This window comes from Canis lupus, chromosome 5 (assembly GCF_003254725.2).
Source record: "Canis lupus dingo isolate Sandy chromosome 5, ASM325472v2, whole genome shotgun sequence".
NCBI classification, from domain to species: Eukaryota; Metazoa; Chordata; class Mammalia; order Carnivora; family Canidae; genus Canis; species Canis lupus.
Genome location: NC_064247.1, coordinates 62,826,818 through 62,847,662, shown reverse-complemented (window position 1 = coordinate 62,847,662; position 20,845 = coordinate 62,826,818). Strand labels below are relative to the sequence as shown.

Sequence of the window (20,845 nt, the reverse complement as noted above, 5' to 3'; positions counted from 1 at the left end):
CAGAGCTTTGCAAGGTGCTCCTTTGAGGAGGAGTTGAAACCAACCTGCTACAAACCCGGTTTTCCCTTTCTATCTCTGGGGTCTAGGAGAGGATAGGCTCTGGACTACGAGGGAGGGGAGAGCCTACGTTCGGCCTAGGGCCCCGGTCCCAGCCTCCAGTCCTGGCTCAGGGCTCTGAGGCTTCTGGCTCACTCCCACCCCTCTTCCTGTTGCTTAGGGCACCTGGGCCAACATCTCATCTGTGACACCGGCAGCTTAGTCACGATGGAGTTGAGAAATAATATTGGTAACAGCAGCTACTGCTACTTCTATCAGACTATTTGGCTGCCCACCCTGTATCTGGCTCGGCAAGCACAAGCTGATTTAATTTTCACAATCCTAGAGTTAAATTCTCCGATAATTGCCATTATATAGATGAGAAAGCTGATGCTCAGAGAGGTTAAGTCATTTGCCTGGGGTCACACAGTGAAGAAGAGTCATTGCTAGGTCTCAACTCAGGTCTGTCTGGCCCAAAACCTAGCTTCCTGACCACAGAGGGCAAAGCACTGAATTCATAGTAATCAGCCCAAGCCACGTGAGCCATCCTAGGCAAGGTGAATTCCAAACGCCTGCCGCCCGCCTGTGTGAGAGTGCTCTGAGCAACACAGCTAGGGTAGAGGTTCCCAGGTACTGATCCCCACCTGCACCCCCCGCCAAGATCCTTGGGAGATTACTGGGGTGGGGGTAGAATGGGGCCACTCGGCTGCCATGGATCGGATCATCCCAGGACTGGCTCACGGCTCTGCCAGAGTGGCTGGGCACGCTTGCCCTCCCTGGCATGGGTATTATTCCAAATGTGACATAAGTCCTATTCAGTCCAGCCTGCCCTACAGGCACCCCTCAGATGACTGCCTGGCCCCAGACAGAGGGAGTGCAGAGATCCACAGCCATTGATTGGCTTGCCTGTAGCATGAATGCAGGTGTGGCTCCTTGTCCCCGGTTCACTCTGGTCACGCCTGTTCTGGCCTCCTGAAGCTCCCCTTGGAGCCACCCCCTTTCCCACCAGCCCTTGTCTGCTGAGAGGCTGCTCCAAGGAAGGAACCGTTTTTGGCTGAAATTTTAGCTGAGTTCCAGGGATGCTGGCTTGGTCTGGTTGGGCAGTGTGGATAGATGGAATGGGGATGGGAGGACATGATGGCACGAATTGGGGAGGGGCCATAGGAAGAGGCTCAGATGTGGATGGAGAGGAGGAGAGTGGAGAAGGAGGAGGGGATGGGTATGAAGTGGCAGGGTGGTCCAGCGGATGGGATGTGGACCACCAGAGCAGGGAAGGTCCGTGAGCTTAGTGTGAAGGATGGAGGCTGAAAAGCAGGGAGGGGGAAGTGTGCCCCCCCCGGAGGGGGGGGCTGGAGAGAGGAAAAACACCAGAGCGATTAGAGCAAAGAGAGAGCAGAGTGGGGTTATAAAACAGTTGTAAAACATAGTTATAAAATGATTATAAAACGTGACTGACTGGTGCTGTGTGCTGGGAGGGCCCAGGGGTCCTGGGCTGGGGAGGGCTGGGGAGGGCTGGGGAGGGTGGAGCTGCCCCAGTTTGGGGATGAGTGTCTGCTCTGGGTGGCTGCATGCCACTGTCTGGGCGTGTCTGTGACCGGCAGGAAGCCAGGCAGGGGCACCACCCGCCAGGTTTGGGCCTCGCTGTCTGTGGGTGTGCAGGGGGCAGCTGAGGGCCGCTCCACCCCAGGGGCTCAGAAGCCGACCTGGCAGCTAGAGGTGGGAGGTGTGCTAAGCACCATGATCTTTTCGCTCTTCAATTTTCCAAGCATTTACAACCCTGTGACCGGCGCTAGGTACACTCAGCTTTAGCATGCATTTATTTAATTTGCCCAGCCCTCCAGTGAAGGAGGCACTGTGCCCGTAGCTAGAGTCCAGTCTTCTGGGAGGTAACAAGCAATGGACCCGGGTCATTCCAGGAGCAGCTTGTCACTCTGTCTCCATGGAGAGGGGCAGGAGCCCAGCAGGGGCTGAGGCTGCTGGGGGCCCTCACATTTGACCCGGGGTGGCGGCTACCCCCCAGTGAGGGTAGTCGACCAGGAGTGCCCCTGTGCGTGTGCCAGGAGGGCAAGGCGACTCCAAGTGAGCGTGTGTGCTGTGTGTGCACGAGCACGTGCTGCGGGTGTGCATGAGCGCGAGTGGGGCGGGGGTGTGTGCTGCGTGTGCATGTGTGGGTGTGTGTGCACGCGTGTGTGCAGGGTGAGAACGTACGCTGCGTGTGCCTGAGGGCATGCGGGGTGGGAGCGGGAGCCGGGGCAGTGGGCGTGCAGGGTGTGTAGCGGCTCTGGGCGGGGAGCCAGCGGGAGGGGGGCCAGGGGAGCCCGGTAGTCTGGCTGCGGCAGGAAGTCGCTCGCCCTGCGTGTTCGGTGGCGTCGGAGGGCGCCTGCGGAGCCTGGGCCGGGACAGGATGCTGTGGTCTCCACAGAAAAGCGGGAACCAGGGAGGGAGTGGAGGCCCGGGCAGGGTGGGCGTGGGGCAGGTGCCCTGGCCTGGAGGCTGGAGGGGGGCCCGGCTGCTGTGGGGGAGCCACCCTCAGACACGGAAGAGTAAGGGGCAGGGGCTTTGCCTCCTGTTGGGGGGACGCTTACCTGTCCGTGTGCCCGCCGCCCGCCTGGCATCTCATTGCCTTTCCACCTCCTGGCCCCTCTGCTGGTCCCTCCCCGCCAGTCCAGGGCCCCGGAGCCCCATCCCCGCCCCGGCACCCTGCCTTCTTGGGCTCTGTCGCATTTCCCACCCACGGAACAAGGGTTTCTCCCTCATGGGCCCAACTACCCGAACTAATCTTTCAATGCTCCCCACCCTCCCCAGCACCCTGACCGCCATAGCCCAGGGCTGAGCTCAGGGATCCCGTATAAAAACCTGGCAGGTGGGGAGAAGGTCCCCAGTGAGACCTCATTCCCATGTTTCTCCTAATACCATTTGTTGGGATTAAAGATGGGGGGGCTTTGGCATGACACCCACGCGGGGCCTGGGTCACTATGTTGTTTTGCACGTCTCGACCTTTCATACTGTAATCCTGCATCTGGAAATTTAAGAATTTGACGCCATCTGGAAATTTAAGAATCTTAAAAACACAAAAGACTTTTCCATGTGAAGGTGTTCACAGTGGTGTTATTTGTAACAGTGAAGAATTGGAAACTCCCCGTATATGCTAAACATGGGAGAGCAGCCACAAGAATAATGTAGTCTATACACATAAATAACAGACAGACATTTTTAAAAGAGCATGATAACTTGGTGGTCACATAGAAAAGTTTTATAATAACATAAAATGATTGTAACTGTGTTGTGTGTTGTGTAACACACAACAATATCCCCACACCCAAAATGTTTGCATAGAAGGGACAGCACAATGTTAGAACTTTGGGTGATTTCTGATTTCTCCCTTTCACTTTCTGTAACAAGCATGAATACTGACACCAAGATTAATCATACCATAACGATCTGTTTCTTTTTTTCAAGATTTTTATTTGTTTATTTTAGAGTGAGCATGAGCAGGAGGGGTGGAGGGAGTAGAATCTCAGTGAGGAGAATCTCCACACTGAGCGAGGAGCCCAACTCGGGGCTTGATCCCATGACCCCAAGATCATGACCTCAGCTGAAATCAAGGATTGGATGCTCAACCGACTGAGCTACCCAGGCACCCCTTAATAATCTGTTTTCTTATCTTGAAAGTCGTATGTATTTTTGGCAAGACAGTCCAATAAGGAAAAGAAGAAAATAAACATGGTAATATTTTGTGTATTTCCTTCCAGTCCTTTCTCCGTGCATATTTCTACATCTATAAATAGATGCACTTGGTTGACTAGGGAAGAAAAATCCCAAGGAATTTTGGAGGCGTTCTTTCTGAGCTCGGAGGTCTCAGTTGCCTGGAAGTGTCCTACGGCTGTGGGAAGTTAGGCCACTGGCCCAGGCTCATGGGGTAGAGCTGCTCCTTGCTCAGAATCTCAGGCCAGGGGAGCCTACCACTTTCGAACTGGGAGCCATCCCTTGGGAACCAGCTCATTGACCCGCTGTGCCCAGGCCTGCTGTCCCCAGGCCCATTGTCTGCACCGCACCTTCCTGTCTCCTCTATTGCCTTCTGAGGGACAGCAGAGCAATCAATCTGCTAATTAATCCTGACCTTTCCGAAGTCTGAAGTCTCCAACCAGTGGGAGACTTGCCATTTTCAAGTGGTTTGGGCAGCTGTTGGCCATGGGTGGGTGGGAGCGGTTTCTATCTCAGTTCCATGGGTTGGCTGATCAACAACAGATTTGGCCCTGGAGCTCTGATGGGGTCAGAGTACGCCTGGTCCTACCCTGAGTCGCCCTGCTGAGATGGGAACACTTCTCCCAGGGGTCTGGCCAAAGCCTCCGCCGCCCTGGCCCCCTGGGAGTCTGCTTGCCGCATTCAGGTGGCCCTACAGGGCAGTGGACTCATTTACCCCCACAGGTTGGGGCCAGCCCAACTAGCCCCCCCACCCCCTTTCCCAGGACTAGGATTGTCTCCTGGGCCTTGATCTCAGGGAAAGCACTGCCTTTGCTCTTCCTAGGAAATGCCCTGCACCCTGGGGAGGGTGGGGGATAAAGGAGGTGGGGTGTGAGGAAGAGTGTTCTCAGCGGAGGACCCCCTCCCCTTCCCATCTCCTCCCTCGCCCCACACCCCATCTTGTGGCCACATCTGCCCCTATGAATAAGATCCTGTGATTCAGAGCCTCTCATCCCCCTCCCGTGCCCCCCCCACCCCCAACCACCCCAGCCTCTCAGCAGCTTTCTGATAACCACAGCTGTGTTTCTGTCTTGGTCAGAGGTGAACATGAATCAAGAGTCACTGGGTTCTGCCCTGAGCCGACTTTCCTTTGCAGCAGCCTGTTTCCACTTAGAAGGCAAAACAGGTCAAGCTGGCCAAGCCCTGCTTGCTGGGTCAGGGCGAGGACAGGGTGGGGAGGCTGGGCTCGGGACCAGGGCAGGAGTGGGAGGGTGGGACAGGGGCCCCCAGCGACTGCTGTCTGCACTGCCCTCCCGCGCCCAGGCTGGTACCAGGCACAGAGGAGGCCCTTGGAGTATTTTTGCAGAATAGATGCTCCTCCCAAGCCCCAGGGGTACATGGCATGGGATATGGTCAGATTTTACTTTTTAGTGCTGGGAACAAATTATTTGGGGTCATTCTCTAAAAGCTTAAATCTACCCAAAAAGCATCTGCTAAGCACCCACTGGGTATGGAATCTGTGCTTTGTTTTCAAGGGAAATCTCTGTCCTCCTGTTGCTGACCCGCCACCCGGCCCAGACTTGGAGCATCACTGTCCCCAAAGTCTGAAGCCTTCAGCCCCAAGGGGGAAGACAGTGAGGCTGTAAAGACATGGCCTTATGGCCAGGCCTGGTATGTTGGAATTCAAATGAACTTCTTGGCAGGCCTGAACCACCCTCTGTGCTGGGAATGGGCCCTTCCGATTTCAGGGACAGAAAGTCCACTCAAGCTTTCCTCAGAGACTGGGGGACTGCTAGAAGGGTAACTGTGGAGCTAGAGCTGGGAGGGGGCTCAACCAGGCCACCCCAACAGGGGGGGCACTGCTGTTTCCGCCTGCCCAGCAGCCCCTCTACCTGCTGATGAGAGCCTGGCTCCAGCCGGTGAGTCAATGTTCCCACCAATGCTGAGACCTCGCCCTCCTCTCCCTGGGGGTGGGCCCAGGACGCAGAGCCTGCCAATCAGGATACCCACTCACACCTCTGGCTGCCGCGATTGGTTTAGGAATACGCCCTTGACCCAGACTGGCCAATGAGAGCCCTTCCAGGCACTTTGCTGCTGGGCATGCTCTCTCTTTCCTGGGGGCTGCTGAGTCACAGGGATGGCAAACTATGGGTGTCAGATGACCCTTGTGATGGGCGTCAAGAGAAATCTTAATCTTTGAGATATGGAGAAAGATGGAGACCTGGTGACATCATTTGAACTCCTAGATCTTGATGTACCTGAAGCTGGCCCCACTGTAAAGTTTTCAGGTAAAACCTAATAGGTGCTCCCCTCCCCCCAAGCCAGTATGAATCGTGTTTCTGTCTCTTCAGACAAGCCCACAGTTACTGCTGCCTCGCCTCCACCGTGTTGGATGTGGCTTGAGTGTCCTCAGGAGGAACCAGTTCAAGTTGATTTTTTAAAAACTAGCCATGGAGGCACCTTGCTGGCTCCCTTGGTAGAGCATGCGGCTCTTGATCTAGGGGGTTGTGAGTTTAAGTTGCTCGTTGGACATAGAGATTGCTTTATTTTTTTTTAAGATTTTATTTATTTATTTAATTTTATTTTTTTTAAGATTTATTTATTCATTCAGAGAGAGCGGAGAGAGAGGCAGAGACACAGGCAGAGGGAGAAGCAGGCCCCATGCAGGAAGCCCGATGTGGGACTCCATCCCAGGTCTCCAGGATCATACCCCGGGCTGCAGGCGGCACTAAATCGCTGCACCACCGGGGCTGCCCAGATTTTATTTATTCATAGAGACACAGAGAGATAGGCAGAGACACAGGCAGAGGGAGAAGCAGGCTCCATGCACCGGGAGCCCGAGGTGGGATTCGATTCCGGGTCTCCAGGATCACGCCCTGGGCCAAAGGCAGGCGCTAAACCGCTGCGCCACCCAGGGATCCCCTAGAGATTGCTTTAAAAAAAGACAAAGCAAAAGTTGTAGCCTGGTGTACAGTCTTGATCCAGATTCTTTCTGCATCCTTGTGGCCCTCCACTCCCCCAGTCACACACACAAGCTTCTCTTGGCTGACCTTAGCATGGTAGACAGGATAATAGCCCTCCAAAGATGTCCACGCCCCACTCCCCAGAACCTGTGATTATGTGATCTCATATGGCAAAGGGACTTTGCAGATGTGATTGGAGTTAAGAATCTTGAGATGGGGGAGACTGTTTTGGATTATCTTGGGCCCCACGTAATCTCAGGCATCCTTATCAAAGGGAAGCAGGAGAGTCAGAGTCAGAGAAGGAGATGTGACAACAGGAACAGAAGCTGGAGTGAACTGGGGAAGGGGCCAGAGCCGAGGAATGTGGGCGGGTGGCCTCCAGAAGCTAGAAAGGCAGGGCTACAGGCTCCCCACTCAGAGCCTACGAAAGGAACACAGTGCTCCCAAAACCCTGATTCTAGCCCAGTATGTTAGTCTACTTGGCCCGAGATAGCAAAATACCACAGTGTAGGTGGTTTAAACAATAGAAAATTATTTTCTTACAGTGCTGGAGGCTGTAAGTTTAAGATTAAGGGACCAGAAAACTTGGTTTGCGGTGAGGGCTCTCTTCTGGGCTGGTAGAGAGCTATCTCCTGGCTGTGACCTCACCTGATCTTTTCTTTGTGTCTCTCCCTCTTCTTATAAGGACCCTAGTCTTATCAGATGAAGGCCCCACCCTGATGACCTCATTCACATTAATTACCTTCCTAAAGGCCCTATCTCCGAAGGCAGTCACATAGGGGTTGGGGCTTCAACATGAGAATTTGGGAAGAGGGACACAAATCAGTCCATAACTCTTAGTGAGATTGATTCCAGACCTCTGACTTCTAGAAGGATAAAAAATAAATCTATGTTGTTTTAAGCCACGAAATCTGTGTTAATTGGTTACAGCAGCCACAGGACACTTGTACATCTCGCCAGCAATGCTCTGTCTCACCTTCATGGCTTCCCACACGCTGTACCTTCTGACTGGCGCTCTTAGCTGGTTAGGTCCTGCCAGGCCCTAGAGATTCAGCTCAGGTGTCCATGAAGTTTTTCTTGGCTCCATAAAATCTCCCGTTTATACATTTGTCTTTCTCAACGATGGGTGTGTCTATAAACCCTTGCTGTTGACTCTGCAAAACCCAATGCTCTTGCCCTCTTGGAGATTTTGCTTCAATCAGGGAGCTGGACAGAGGGCAGGATCTCCACCTCTCTCACTTGCGTGTCCCCAGCACCTGGCAGCATCAGGTACATGGTGGATCCCAAACTGTTAAACTGACGCCAGACCCAGCACGTGGGAGAATGGGTACCAGTCTGAAAGAGGCCCCGGGGTTCCAGGCCCTACCCTTGTACAAATCCCCAGGGCTGCCATTCTGGAAAAAGTCCAGATGTGGAGTCTCAAGGCTGGCTCATCAGGCAGGGTGTGCTTTGCTGGCTCTGAGTTCCCTGGGTCCTCTCGCACTTGTCAGGATTTCTCATTGCTCAGCCAACATCCAAGGCCAGCTTTGGGGCTAAGGGCACATGTAGACCATTCATCAGTCTGTGGCCTCGATGTGTCTGCTCTGAGCTGGGCTTTTCCCTGGCCCGCCTTTCTCAAGCTCATTGGTTCTCGACGTGAGAGAGTCCTCCCTCCCCCATGCTCTAAGGACATTTGGAACTGTCAAGACATTTTTGGTTGTTGTCATAAGTCAGGCTAAGAGGGTGCTAATGGCATTTAGTGGGTAGAGGCCAAAGATGCTGCTGAACATTCCTTGATGCCCAGGACAGCTCTCTTCTGATACAAAGAAGTGTCCAGCCCCACATGTCAGTAGTCCTGAGGTTGGGAAACCCTGAGGCCTAATCCCACACTTTTGAATGATTCTTGGCTGGAGAGTGTTACTGTTTGGGTTATGGAGAGTTGTCACCTCTTTTTAGGAAAAGATGGGCAAAACTCTCTTGTATCGTGTCACAGTGGAGTCCTGGCCAGGGCTATCTGCCATCACATTATCTTCCTTTGAAGGCTTTCTGTTGAAACTTTGTTCTGGAGGATTCTACACGCTGGGGCCGTGATGTCTGGAGGCCACACTAGACTGAGAGTAATGTGTTCCCTGATTCACAACAAATCCCCAAGCACACCTGTGTTTCAGTCCCTGCTCATCTCAGCCCAGCTCAGGTGATTGGTGCCAGACTAAAGTCATCTTGGCCTTAAGATCCCCTGGGGTGCAAACCCTTGTCCTGAGCCTCGGAGCTTCCGCTTCCTGATTTGTGAAACCGAGACAGTTATACCAGTCATTTAGAGCTGCAGGGGAATGAGATGTGAGTTCACTGGAATGTTGGACCTGGCTTGTACTGGCTCATGAAAGGCAAATGTTCAATTTTCAGGAATTTCGTGAGCCAGTGGTTAAATATAGCTATCATTAATAATTCAGTTCTACAAACTTACAATTAAATGAATTATAAGAAAAACCAAGCTAATAGATACTCTTGAAATTCATCACTTCCTATTCGACTATGGTGTCTGCTCTTAAGGATATTTGTATCTACTGGAAATACTATGTAACAGTGGCTGCTCTGCTCCTCTTCTCTACTCCAGGTTCAGGGACCTCACATCGGCAGCTTGGAATCAGCCAGGGCGCAAGCATTAACGCCACGGAAATTGACCAGTGCTCATAGGACTTGCTTTGTTGTTTTGCTGATTTTCTAGATTTAAGACAGTGAGGGAGAAAGGGTAAAGAGGGAGATGAAACCTGAGAGAGAGTTGTGTCTCTGGTCATTCTATTGTGAGTAGCTCTCCAAAAAATTAAGGAAAACCTCTTCTAGTGTTCAAACACTATTATCCAGTTCAGCCAGGTAGGGAAGTCCCAATAAACATCTTCACCGTCTCACCTTCCCAGAGTCTTTCATTGCAATGGAAACACCGATTAAGCTTCATGTCAAAATCCCACCCACTCTTCAATCCATGAACTATTTCTTTCGCTGAGCTGGATGTAATAAAGCATTTATTTGCAGTAAAATTTATTTATTTACTTATCTATTTATTTAAATGTATTTTTAAAAAGATTTTATTTATTTATTTGACAGAGAGAGCATGAGGGAGCACAAGCAGGGGGAGCGAGAGAGGGAGAAGCAGACTCCCTACTGAGCAGGGAGCCCAACATGGGGTTCAGTCCCAGGACCCTGAGATCATAATCTGAGCCAAAGGCAGACGGTAAACTGACAGCCACCCAGGTGCCTTTATTTATTTATTTATTTATTTATTTATTTATTTATTTATTTAAGTATGCTCTATACCCAGCATGGAGTCCAACGTGGGGCTTGAACTTGCAACCCTGAGATCAAGACCTGAGCTGAGACCAAGAGTCGCATGCTTAACTGACTGAGCTACCCACACACCTCTGTGTGTAGTAAGATTTATAATGAACTTATGCATATATATTGATGGGATCATTGCCCCCCCCATCCCCACCGGAGAACTGTTTGTTATACATTTAGCAGCACAGCATGGAAAGTGAGCCTAGATGTGGAAATTCTTCATGCAAGGAGAGGCTTCCACAGGGTCAGCACAGCCAACAGCCCTGCATCTGGAACTCTGTGTGTCTAAGCTGATATGGGGACTGGTTCTTGCAATCCTGGCCTAGAGGGTCCACTCTCCCTGCCCACCAAGACAACCTGAGTGGACATCCATGGGGCTACATGGCACATGCAGAGGCTGTGTCCTGGGCACAGGTGAGCATCTGAGAACCCGAAGTGGGCACCTCCTGGTTTGGGCAGGTCCAGTGCCTACCCAGTTTGTGAGATGGCCCAGAAACCCCAGGGTCCACCTGGACTGAGCAGGTTGGAATGGGAAGGTGTGAGCATGGGTGGCCCTTGGAGGTAGAGGCGGGGGTGGGGGAGGCCTTGAGGGGCACACTCAGAGTTAGTCCAGTCTAGCTGGCAAAATATTGGGTACCAGGTCATTTTCACTGAGTCACTCAGTCATTCAGACAGCATACTGGATACTGCCAGAAAGTATCCCATCTATGCTGGCACTGAACGGGGTGCAGTCATTCAGCTCATTCATCTTTCCTTCTCTTGGAGAGAAAGTTCTAAGAGAGAGAACTAAGAGAAAAACAGGCCCCAGTGGCTGGAGAGCATGGCTGGAATTGGGGGTGGGGTGGTGCCAGCATGGCTAGGTGGGAGGATGTGTTACAGTGACCACTGTAAACAGTAAACTCTAAGCCTGGCTCATGTGTTGCTCCTTTACTAGTAAAGCTCATAAGCAAATGTTGGTGGAGTGAAAACCATCAAGAGATGGAAAGCTCACTCCTGTGCTTCCAGGGGGAAGGAAGGAAAGGTTCTTGAATGTCTGAGAAGCTTCATGAGCGTCATTCTTGGAGGATAAGCCGTGTAGGAATCTCAAAGTCTGTAAAGACCCCCACCCACTGGGCAGAAGCTGAAAGGACACTATTCTCAGCAGGATGGAGCTGCCCAGGGAGATGGTTGGAGCCAGGGAGTCCTTTCCAAAGACCAGGTACCTCTTGCCTGGCAGGACAGGCATGTGAGGTCAGTAGGGCAGCCGAGTGAGCACTCAGGCTTTACGTAAAAGACCCAAAGACGAACCTTCCTGGGGCATTTCGTCTGAACCCCCTTCCCATGCCCCCTCCTGCTGGGAAGCCCCTCACTGTTTCACACATCCACCCCTAATGGAGCCAGATTTAGCAAGAAAAATAGGATGCCCAGTTACATTTCAATTTCAGATAAACAACAAATAACTAATGTAAGTCTGTCCCCTGCAACGTTTGGCAACTCCATACCTCCTGTGCCTACCTGAACCAGTCCCTGGGCCAGCACCCTTTCTCCCCAGCCACCCCTCTATGTGGGCTGGCTGCTGAGCAAGATGGGCTGAGCCAGCCCCAAAGCAGGGAGCCAGGGTCACATCCAGATGCAAGGAGGAGTCCAGGATCTGGAAGACACAGAGAAGCAGAGGGGGGTCAGGCTAAACCTGTGAGGGCAGAGCTGGGCCTGAACCCGCATCAGGTCTCAAACTCTACCTCTCACCTGCTAAAGGACTTGCTGGCACCTCTCTTCTCTGAGCCCTTGTTGTCTGCCCCATCTGTCAGATGGGGATAATAATACTATACACAGGTGGCCGTGATGGTTACAGGGGATGGAGGGCACCCAGCACAGTGCCCAGCCTTACCGAGTGCTCAATAGATGGTAGGCATGACCATACGCTTATCCATTACTATATATATCATGTCATGTCATTACCAATGATTATTTATCACAATAATGAGCTATTATTGTTGTAGACTGGACTCTGGTTTTGCTGATTGTTCTACTGCCAGCATCTAGAATGGTGCCTGGAACACGGTAGGTACTCAATAAGTATGTGCTGAAGGACTATATCATGGGAATGAGAGCTCGGCCTCCAGGTGGCCAGGAAGGGACCAGGCACCCAGCAGCATCCCTGAGGTGGGCCTGGCCCATTCCTACCTGACCAAGCCACCCAGCATTGCCTGAATGATAAATAAACTAGACACATGGGAACATAGAAAACCCAGGCTGAAATGTGTGGCTTCATTTCCGCCGAGTTCTGGGAAATCAGACCTTTCTGACCTGGGACAGGAGGTGGGTGGCCTCTCGGTGCATCTGGGAATCCTGGCTCATCGTGGTCCCCTGTGGGGACGGAGCATGTTGTGATCCCAGCCCTACCCGTCCCTCCCGGCAGATGGAGAGGAACCTGGGAAAACAAATGCAGGATAGACAGCCACAGCTTCTGTTCCAGACGTCCCCCTGCCTGCCCTGGCCCTCGCTGGGGCCCCACCCCTGTGGCGCCCAGCATGCCTGGCCAGCGCTGCTGAAGGACACCGCAGCACCCAGCTCCGGCCTGAGCTCAGAGATTGGTCCCCTGGTCATTTGAGCAAAGGCACTTGCAAATTCCTGGGACTCTGAGCCCACAAACCCCAAACTCAGCATGTTTGAAGCTGAACTCCTGGCCTCCCACTGGGAACCTGCTTCTCCCCTCGTCGAGGAACACCTAAAGATTCAAGTCAATCACAGACACGATGACACCTCACTCCTGAACATTTATTTATTTAAAGATCTTTATTTTTATGTATTTATTCATGAGAGACACACAGAGAGAGGCAGAGACATAGGCAAAGGGAGAAGCAGGCTCCATGCAGGGAGCCAGATGCGGACTCCATCCCAGGACCCCGGGATCATGTCCGGCCCCCCTGCCGCTCACCCACTGAGCCCCCCAGGTGTCCCCCTCCTGAACATTTAAACAAGTGCCTTCTAAGATCAAGGACAGTCTCTTGTGCTACCAAAATTCCATTTGCATACCCAGGAATTTAACTTCAACGCCCGAAGAGTATATAAGGTGCAACCCATGACTGAATTCTCCAACAGCCCCTGGAATTAGCTGCTGTCCTTATTTTGCTTTGATCCAGGATCCAACCAAGAATCACACGCAATGTCCGGTGGTGCGTCCCCGTCGCCCTTCTGGCAGCACCTTGCCCACCGAAGCCCTTGTCCTGCCCCACGGAGCGGCTTCCACAAGCTCCCTGAGCGCAGGGCCCAAGCCTGTCTCCGCTGGTGTCACCCCGCTGCCCGGTGTTCCCAGTGTAGGGACAGCAGGCAGTCCATGCTTTCTGAAGCCGAATGGAGGAGACGACACACGTCCTGGGTGCTCACAACTCTCCTGTCCCTTCTCTGGTGAAACCCACCTCCTATAAAGAGGGTGCAGCTGCGGAAGCGCTTTGAACTCAGACCTTCACTCGGTCTAAACCATCTAAACCGCCTAAGCCGTCTAAGCCTAAGCCGTCTAAACTGTGGGGTGTGCAGCCACGAGGGGAACGGGACCGAGGGCAGCTTGCAGCTCATCTTCACTCTCCGTTTTTTTCCCTCTGAGGCTGCCCTAGTCTGACAGGGAGGGAGGCGAAAGGGGGCACCTGGGCAGGGATGTGGGGAGGAAGGGCCAACCGGAGCATCTTTCTGGCTCTTTCTGAGGATCTTTTATCTGTACCCCATGGCCATGAATGCCCAGGAGGTCTGGGGGATCCGGGTAAACGAGGCCGCGCAACGAGGACGCAGCAAATGCTTCCTGGATGAGGGACTCACTGGGTCACTCGCTCTGCAAGGCCCTGGATCTGGCAGGGAGAGTGACATGCTGGCTAAAATAACAATGGCCCGGACTGGGTCTTTGGAGGGGCAGGAAGGCCTTAATGGCCCTGCGAGACGGAGAGGTCATTCAGAGTCACCAATATTTATTGACACAGCCATGACTGTTCCTGGGACAGCTGTGAATCAGAGGAATTGCCGGGAATAGCACTCAAAGGCCAGACTCACACTGTCTGACCAGCGGCCGGCCGTGTCCCTCCCTCACCCCTGCCCCCAGCAGTGGGGCAGGAACCTTGCTGGGGCCCGTCCTGCCCGGACTCGGGTACTGCCCATGCAGGCTGGACGCAGCAGGGTGCCTGCTTCTGTAGCCTCCTGCACTAAGCCAAGACGAACCTCATTCCTTTGCTTGCTCAGTGCATCTTATTGAGCACCTACTGTACACCAAGCAGGGTTTTAAGCACTGAATTTGGTTTGAATAACCAATGCAGACTGAATGTCTGCATTTTTGAGCACCTACTGTGTGCTACGTGTGATCTGGATACTGGGTTCCAGTTATTGGTCTTTTATTTATTTATTTATTTATTTATTTGTTTATTTATTTATTTAAATTTTTTATTTTTTTTTTCGGTTATTGGTCTTTAAAAAAAATCTTACTTATATATTCATGAGAGACACACAGAGAGAGGCAGAAACGCAGGCAGAGGGAGAAACAGCCTCCCTGTGGGGAGCCCGATGTGGGACTCGATCCCAGGACCCCAGGATCACGACCTGAGCTGAAGGCGGATGCTCAACTGCTGAGCCACCCAGGCATGCCTATTGGTCCTTTTTGTGTGCACCTACTATGTGTGTGTGCCAGGCATGGTATCAGAATGTTTGCCCAGGGTAATGCAAGGCAGTAAAGCCCAGAACCAGGCCCTGCCCTCACTTCCTTTGGGTCCTGACAGTGCTGCCTGGGGCTGGAGGGATGCAGTTTTCCCTCAGTCCAACAGGGATCCATGTGCCCCAAGGCCAGCCTGATAGGGGGGCAGCCCCTCAGGGGGGGGCAGCAAGAGTGGGTGGCCCAGCTCCAGCCTGGGATGGGCATCCAGCCCTGGCCACTTACAAGGCTGTGCAGCCAGGCTGGCTGCGGCTCTCACCAGAGTGGCCCCCGTTGCTGGGAGACACCATGCAAAACAGTGCTGGCTGTTCTGCAAACCTGGCGTCACCCCCAGCCCTGAGGCCACTGCAAGGAGCCCAATCCCCTAATTAGAACCTGCCGGCTTGGCCCTCGCCCTCCCCAGGCCTGAGCTGACTTCAGTGGCCGTAAAACTTGCAAACTCTTTCCTGTGTGCTCTCTTGGGATGCAGCCTGCAGGAGCTTTAGAGGCGAGTCACTTCCCCTGGCCAGGGACGGGGCAGGTGCAGCTGCAGCCTCTGACCTCCCTGGCGGTGGAGGCTGTGGCTCTGGGGTGTAGGGCTGGCACACCGACCCATGCCTTTTGGGGCCTGGCACTCGGTGGGCACTGGGAAGGGACTGCTGAACAAATGAGCACACCCCTTCCCCCGCCCTGGCAAAGGCCCCTCTCCAGCATCCTCACCACCCCAGTCTGCTTCAGCCCAGCTCCCCATCCTGCGAGGGTTGGTAGTGGGTTCTTCTCTGGGCTTCCATGGCATCTGTGCAGACATACTGTGTTGCCAGGAATTCCTCTAGAGTGGGGACAAGGTTCTGTCCGTCTCTGCATCTCAGCGCCCTCCTCTTGGGTCTTGGCTCTGCTGGGAAGGAGCCACCCTTCTTTCCCAGGGATCGGAGATAGCAAAGCCTGACTTCTTCTCCCTACAGACCCCCAGAGGCTGGAACAGCCTGGGCCACCAGTGTCTCTAGCCAGGTGGATCGAACTGGTTCCAGCTCAGAGGCAACTTCTGTCCAAGTCCGGGCCGAGATTTCTACTTGGAGAAGATCCCCATGGTTGGGCTGGCTGAGGACCCAATTCGGAATCTCTGACTAATCCCAGCTGTCCGACCTCTAGTCCCTGAGTGCAAGGGAGCAGCTGGCATAATCTTCCTCCCCAAGGTTCTCCTTGGCCGTGCCTATGTGAGAGGTGGGTCTGGGTTGGGCACCCCGAGGTCTTCTAGTTCCCCCTTTTGTACCCCACAGCCTGCAGAAAAGCTTGATCCCAGCCTCTGAGAACTGTGTGCTGTGGCTTCCAGCAGGGCCAAGCCCCGCTGCAGGTTTTCTGGAAAGATGGCTGCTCTTTTCTGAGTTCTAGGGGTGTTTGTCCACACCAGTGGCAGTGGGATTCCCTGGTGGGAGGCCAGAGGGAAGGGTTGACAGCCAAGGCAGGGACTTCAAAGGGCTCCTCTGGACTCACCACTTGGGCCTCCAGCTGCAGGATAAGCTGAGCTGCCAGCCTGGCAGCTGGCAAAACATGGCTCTGCTTGCTGGAAGCACCGAACAGCAAACAAGCTGCCCAAAGGCAGCTTTCTAATCAGAGTGACAGGAGGGTCCTCTCAGGGAGTGGGGATTGAGGGTGGCTGTAGGCAGCAGACATAGGCAGCTCCTCCCCGGGGGCAGAGTACATGGGATCCCCAATCTCTGAGTGTGTGACTGTGACCCTGCTTGGTCCTCGGCCACCTCCTCCAGGGGCAGGCAACTCAGCTTATGCTGATTATTAGTTACTCATTTGTGAGTGACCATACTGGGGCAGAGTGGGGATTGGATAGATTCTGGTCATGACACACGAGGAGGAGAGGAATCTAGCACTTAGTAAGCACCAACTGCATGCCTGGCTTGGTGCTTGATGTCGGGGATGGAATGAAGAAGAATCAGCTCATGGGGTGGAGAGAGGGGAGGATGTAAGTCCAGGCTGTGGCCTGTCCTGGGATCAGCTGGGAATGGGGAGGCCAGTCCCCTGTCCTCGGGTGTGGGGCCGGTCCAGAGAATGAGGTCTTTGGTGGGCTGTGGCCCTGGAAAGGAGGGAGGAGTGGAGGAGAGGAAGTGGTGTCTGGGCCGAGGCTGCAGCTGTACCTTCCTCTGAGCCTCTCCAGCTTTCCCTGGAGGCTCCAGGCCCCCTTTCCTCCCATCCCCGCTGTGATCCAAGCAGAGTCTGTGGGCCCCCCACCCCACCCCCCCGGGCCACCTGCCTCCTGGTCTCAGGCGTTCCCGTGTGACTCAGGAGGGTGGAGAAGCAGCCTGGACGCGTCTCAGCATCCTCTTCCATCTCCTCCCGGCTGGTGGCCAGAGCCCTCCACCTTTTCTGTGGGACCCGGATGGCCTGCCTGGCTCCTCGGTCCCACGGAGCACATGGGATTTGAACCCTGTTTCCACTCAGGAAAAACCTGGTACATTCCACTCAGGAAAAACCTGGCTTGTCCCTGGGTGTGGCTGGCTGGCCTTGGCCCGGGGCCCCGTGCCAACTGTGCAGCCAGTGCCGTGCCTAGGCTCAGACACCCCAAAAAGGCTGCTGCTCAGCCTCACTGATTTAACCAAGGGGTCATTTAAAATCTCACCAGGGGCCCCTGGCTGGCTCAGTCAGTGGAGTTTGCGACTCTTGACCTCGGGTTTGTGGGTTTGAGCCCCATGTTGGGTGTGGAGATTACTTAAAAATAAAATCTATAAAGACAATAAAATAAATAAAGTTAAATCTCTCCAATTGCTGGATCACCGAGAGCCTGGAATCCATCCAGAGGACAAGCCTGCAGGGACCAGGAATTATCCCATAGCTCCCAGCTCCCCCAGGACCTGTTCTTCCCAGAGGCAAGAAGCGGCACGGGCCCTGGCCAAGCCTGGTGACTAGGCTTGCCAGATGCTTCCGTCCCCTGGAGTCTAGTGTGACAGCACTCAGGGAGGCCCTGGGTTTTTATGGAGTGGCCTCAAGGGTGACAAAAGCTCGCATAGCAGTGGGCCTCGGGGCACCAGGACTGCTGGACGCTTTAGAGATGCACCCTCCTTTCCTTCTCCCCCCAGGGCTTGCTGGGACCTTCCCAGGACACTTATGGGGAGGGGGTCGTCAGCTCCTTGCCAACAAGCACCGCGGCTGGGGCTTACAGGCCATGTGGAGGCTGCCAGGATTCGCCCATTACACCAGTCAGTCCTGTAGGTGCCAACCCAGGGAACAGTGCTGGATCCACCACCCCTCCTGTCCCCTTGTAAATCTTTTACCTCTTTTCTTTTTTTTATTTATTAAAAGACTTTATTTATTTATGCATGAGAGACACACACAGAGAGAGAGAGGGAGAGAGAGAGAGAGAGGCAGAGATACAGGCAGAGGGAGAAGCAGGCTCCATGCAGGGAATGAGGTTATGAGGTGGGGCCCTGTCTCATGGGCTTCATGTCTTTTTTTTTTTTTTTTTTTTTTTTTTAAGATTTTATTCATTTGACAGAGAAAGAGAGAGAACACTAGCAGGGGGAAGAGCAGAGGCAGAGGGAGAAGCAGACTCCCCGCTGACCAGGGAGCCTGATGTGGGGCTCGATCCTAGGACCCTGGGGATCATGACCTGAGCTGAAAGTAGACACTTAACCCACTGAACCACCCAGGAGCCCAATTTGTGTCTTTATAAGAAGGGACACTAGAGAAGCTGTTCTCTCTCCCTGTCCCCCCCCCCCGCCCCCCCTGCCCAGGGCTGTGTACACACTGAGCCAAGGTCCAAGCACACACACAGTCAGGAGTGGTTGGCTACAAGCCAGGAAGAGGGCTTTTACCAGGAACTGAATGGGCCAGATCCGTCCTTGATCTCAGACTCCTCAGCCTCCAGAACCGTGAGAAATAAAACCCCGTTGTTTAAGTCATCCAGCGAATGATATTTTGTGTGGCGGCCTGAGGACGAGGTGCGAGGTGGGAGGGATGCTAAGGGGCCCATGAACCAGGAACCAAGGAACCCAGGCAGCCTCTAGAAGCTGGAAAAGGCAAGGAAGTGGATTCTTCCTGGAGCCTCCAGAAGTCAGCCCTGCTGACACCTTGATTTGGAGACCTCTGGCCTCCAGAACTGTAAGATAATCAATTTGTGTTGTTTTCAGCCGTTTTGCAGTACAGTCTGGTACAGCAGCCGCAGGAAGCTAAGGCAGGGCCCCGAGGCCCGGCCTGCCCTGTCTGCCCCGCTTCCCCTTCCCCTTCCCCTAGGAGCAGCCCCCGGCCCTTCCTCTGGGAACCCACTGCCCTGCCCGCAGCCCCTCCCCGGGCCACAGCCTGGAAACATCCAAACGGTACCTCTCCCTGCGCAGGGCAGGCCGCCGGGAGGCTGGGACTCTTGCTCAAACCGCGGGGAACCGCTCTTCCCACCGAGGTGGCCGAGGATGGACGTCAGCCCGAAGCCGTGGCTGGCCGGCTGGCCGGTGGGGGTGAGGCCCGCCCCGGGGTGCGGGCCACCCCTGAAATCAGGAACGCAGAACGGAGGGAGGACGCAGGTGCCTCCTGACCATCACCCCAGTCAAGCCCCATCAACTTGAACTTTCCGACACGGGAACCACTAGATCCCCTGATTTGCTTAACCCACTTCCAGGTGACACTCTGCCACTTGCAACCTGCAGCGGCTTATAATAATGTCACTCACTCCCGGCCACTGTGATGAGCTCAGGTGGGAAAGAAAGGGCTGGAATTACAGCCAGCCCCGTGGGAATCATCCCCACTCTGGCCTGTCTTATCTCAACAGCGGCCACTTCAGTATTTGGGGGGGGGGTTAAGTGTGAATCACCGTGCTCCTCCTTGAACAGTTTCATTTGGGGAGCTTCCGTGAGAAACTGAGTCCTACCTGCTTGCTGTCTTCTACTCACCCTGGTATTGCACCAGGGGGAGGTGGGGACAGAGAACAGCCTCGCCCCAGGTGAGCACCTGCTTCAGTTCTCCTGGGCATCCTTCTGTAAAAAGACACCCTCTTCTCCAACGTTTTATTTCTATTTGTTTCTTTCTTTCTTTATTTTTATGTAGCCTCCACACCCAGTGCGGAGCCCAATGTGGGGCTTGAACTCACAACCCTGAGATCAAGACCTGAGCTGAGATCGAGCAAGAGTCGGATGCTTAACCCACTGAGCCAGTCGGATGCCCCTTCTACTGTGTTTTATTCCGTGACGCTCCGGAACAGAGTACGTGGGGAAGAAAGCGCACGTGGCTCTCTGGAGAAATCTCGTGGGTGCACATGTGACAACGGGTGGAGTAAACGTGCATTTATCAGCGGCCCCACAGACACAGGGTGGGCAGGGCTCCCTGCGCCCTTGGGCAGTCTGGGCCCGTCGAGGTCTCCGTGGCTTCTGTTTTTCACAGTCTTGGGGACAGAAGAGCCACCACTTTTGCTTTGGGGTCTGGGTGTGATGGGCACAGTAATAATAACTATTACTTAGTATCTTCCACTTGTCGCTTGGATCTTGGCTCCAGCGTCCCCTGCTTCCTTGAGGCTGCCCTGTGTGGATCAGGGGCTCCTGTGGCCTCCGCTTTCTGGTTGGGAAGCCCCATAGTGGTCTGGAGAAAGGGGGGAGGCTCAAGGCAGGGATTCTACGCTTGTATTAGTTTCCTGGGGTTGCCATCGCAAAGCACCCCAGACTGGGGGGTTTAAACAACAGGAATTTGTTCTTGCACATTTGGGGGGGGTCATTAAGTCTGAAATCAAGAAATGGGCAGGGCCACAGCCTCCCTGGAGGCTCAGGGAGTGTCCTTCCCAGCCTCTCCTGGCTCTAGCTGTCTTTGAGCAAAAGAGAGACTTTATTGGCTCGAGTGCATGAAAAGTCTGTGATGGTGGCCTCACCTGAGGCAGCTCTGGATTCAGGTGTGCAAATGATGGCTGAAGAAGGCATGTGTCCCTCCTGCCAGCTCCATGTCTCTGTGCCAGCTCTGTTTTGGATGGTTGTGCCTGGGAGCAGTGGGGGGCTCCTGACCTCCTGGCTTCGGGTTCCCAGCAGAAAGGGGGCTTCTCTCTCAATGGGGCCTGCAGAAGTCCCAGGGAAGACACTGGTGGACAGGGTCACATGTCGGGTAGGTGGCTCCCCAAACGGAAATCAGGCTGCAGTTGAGACTTCTGGAAAGGGCAGGTGCTTGGTGGGGGAAGGTGGGTGGAAGTTTAGTCACTTGGGGCTGTGGGGGTTAGGAGGGGCCG

General features: G+C 54.0%; 1 long non-coding RNA gene across 1 annotated transcript; it reads left to right on the top strand.

Moving 5' to 3' along the window:
- Window positions 1–5,816: 5,816 nt before the first annotated feature.
- LOC118354671 (uncharacterized) lies at window positions 5,817–20,116 on the top strand. The gene is made up of 3 exons (XR_004815568.2): window positions 5,817–6,008; window positions 15,606–15,864; window positions 19,687–20,116. It is a non-coding gene; the product is annotated as an uncharacterized LOC118354671 (long non-coding RNA).
- Window positions 20,117–20,845: the final 729 nt, after the last annotated feature.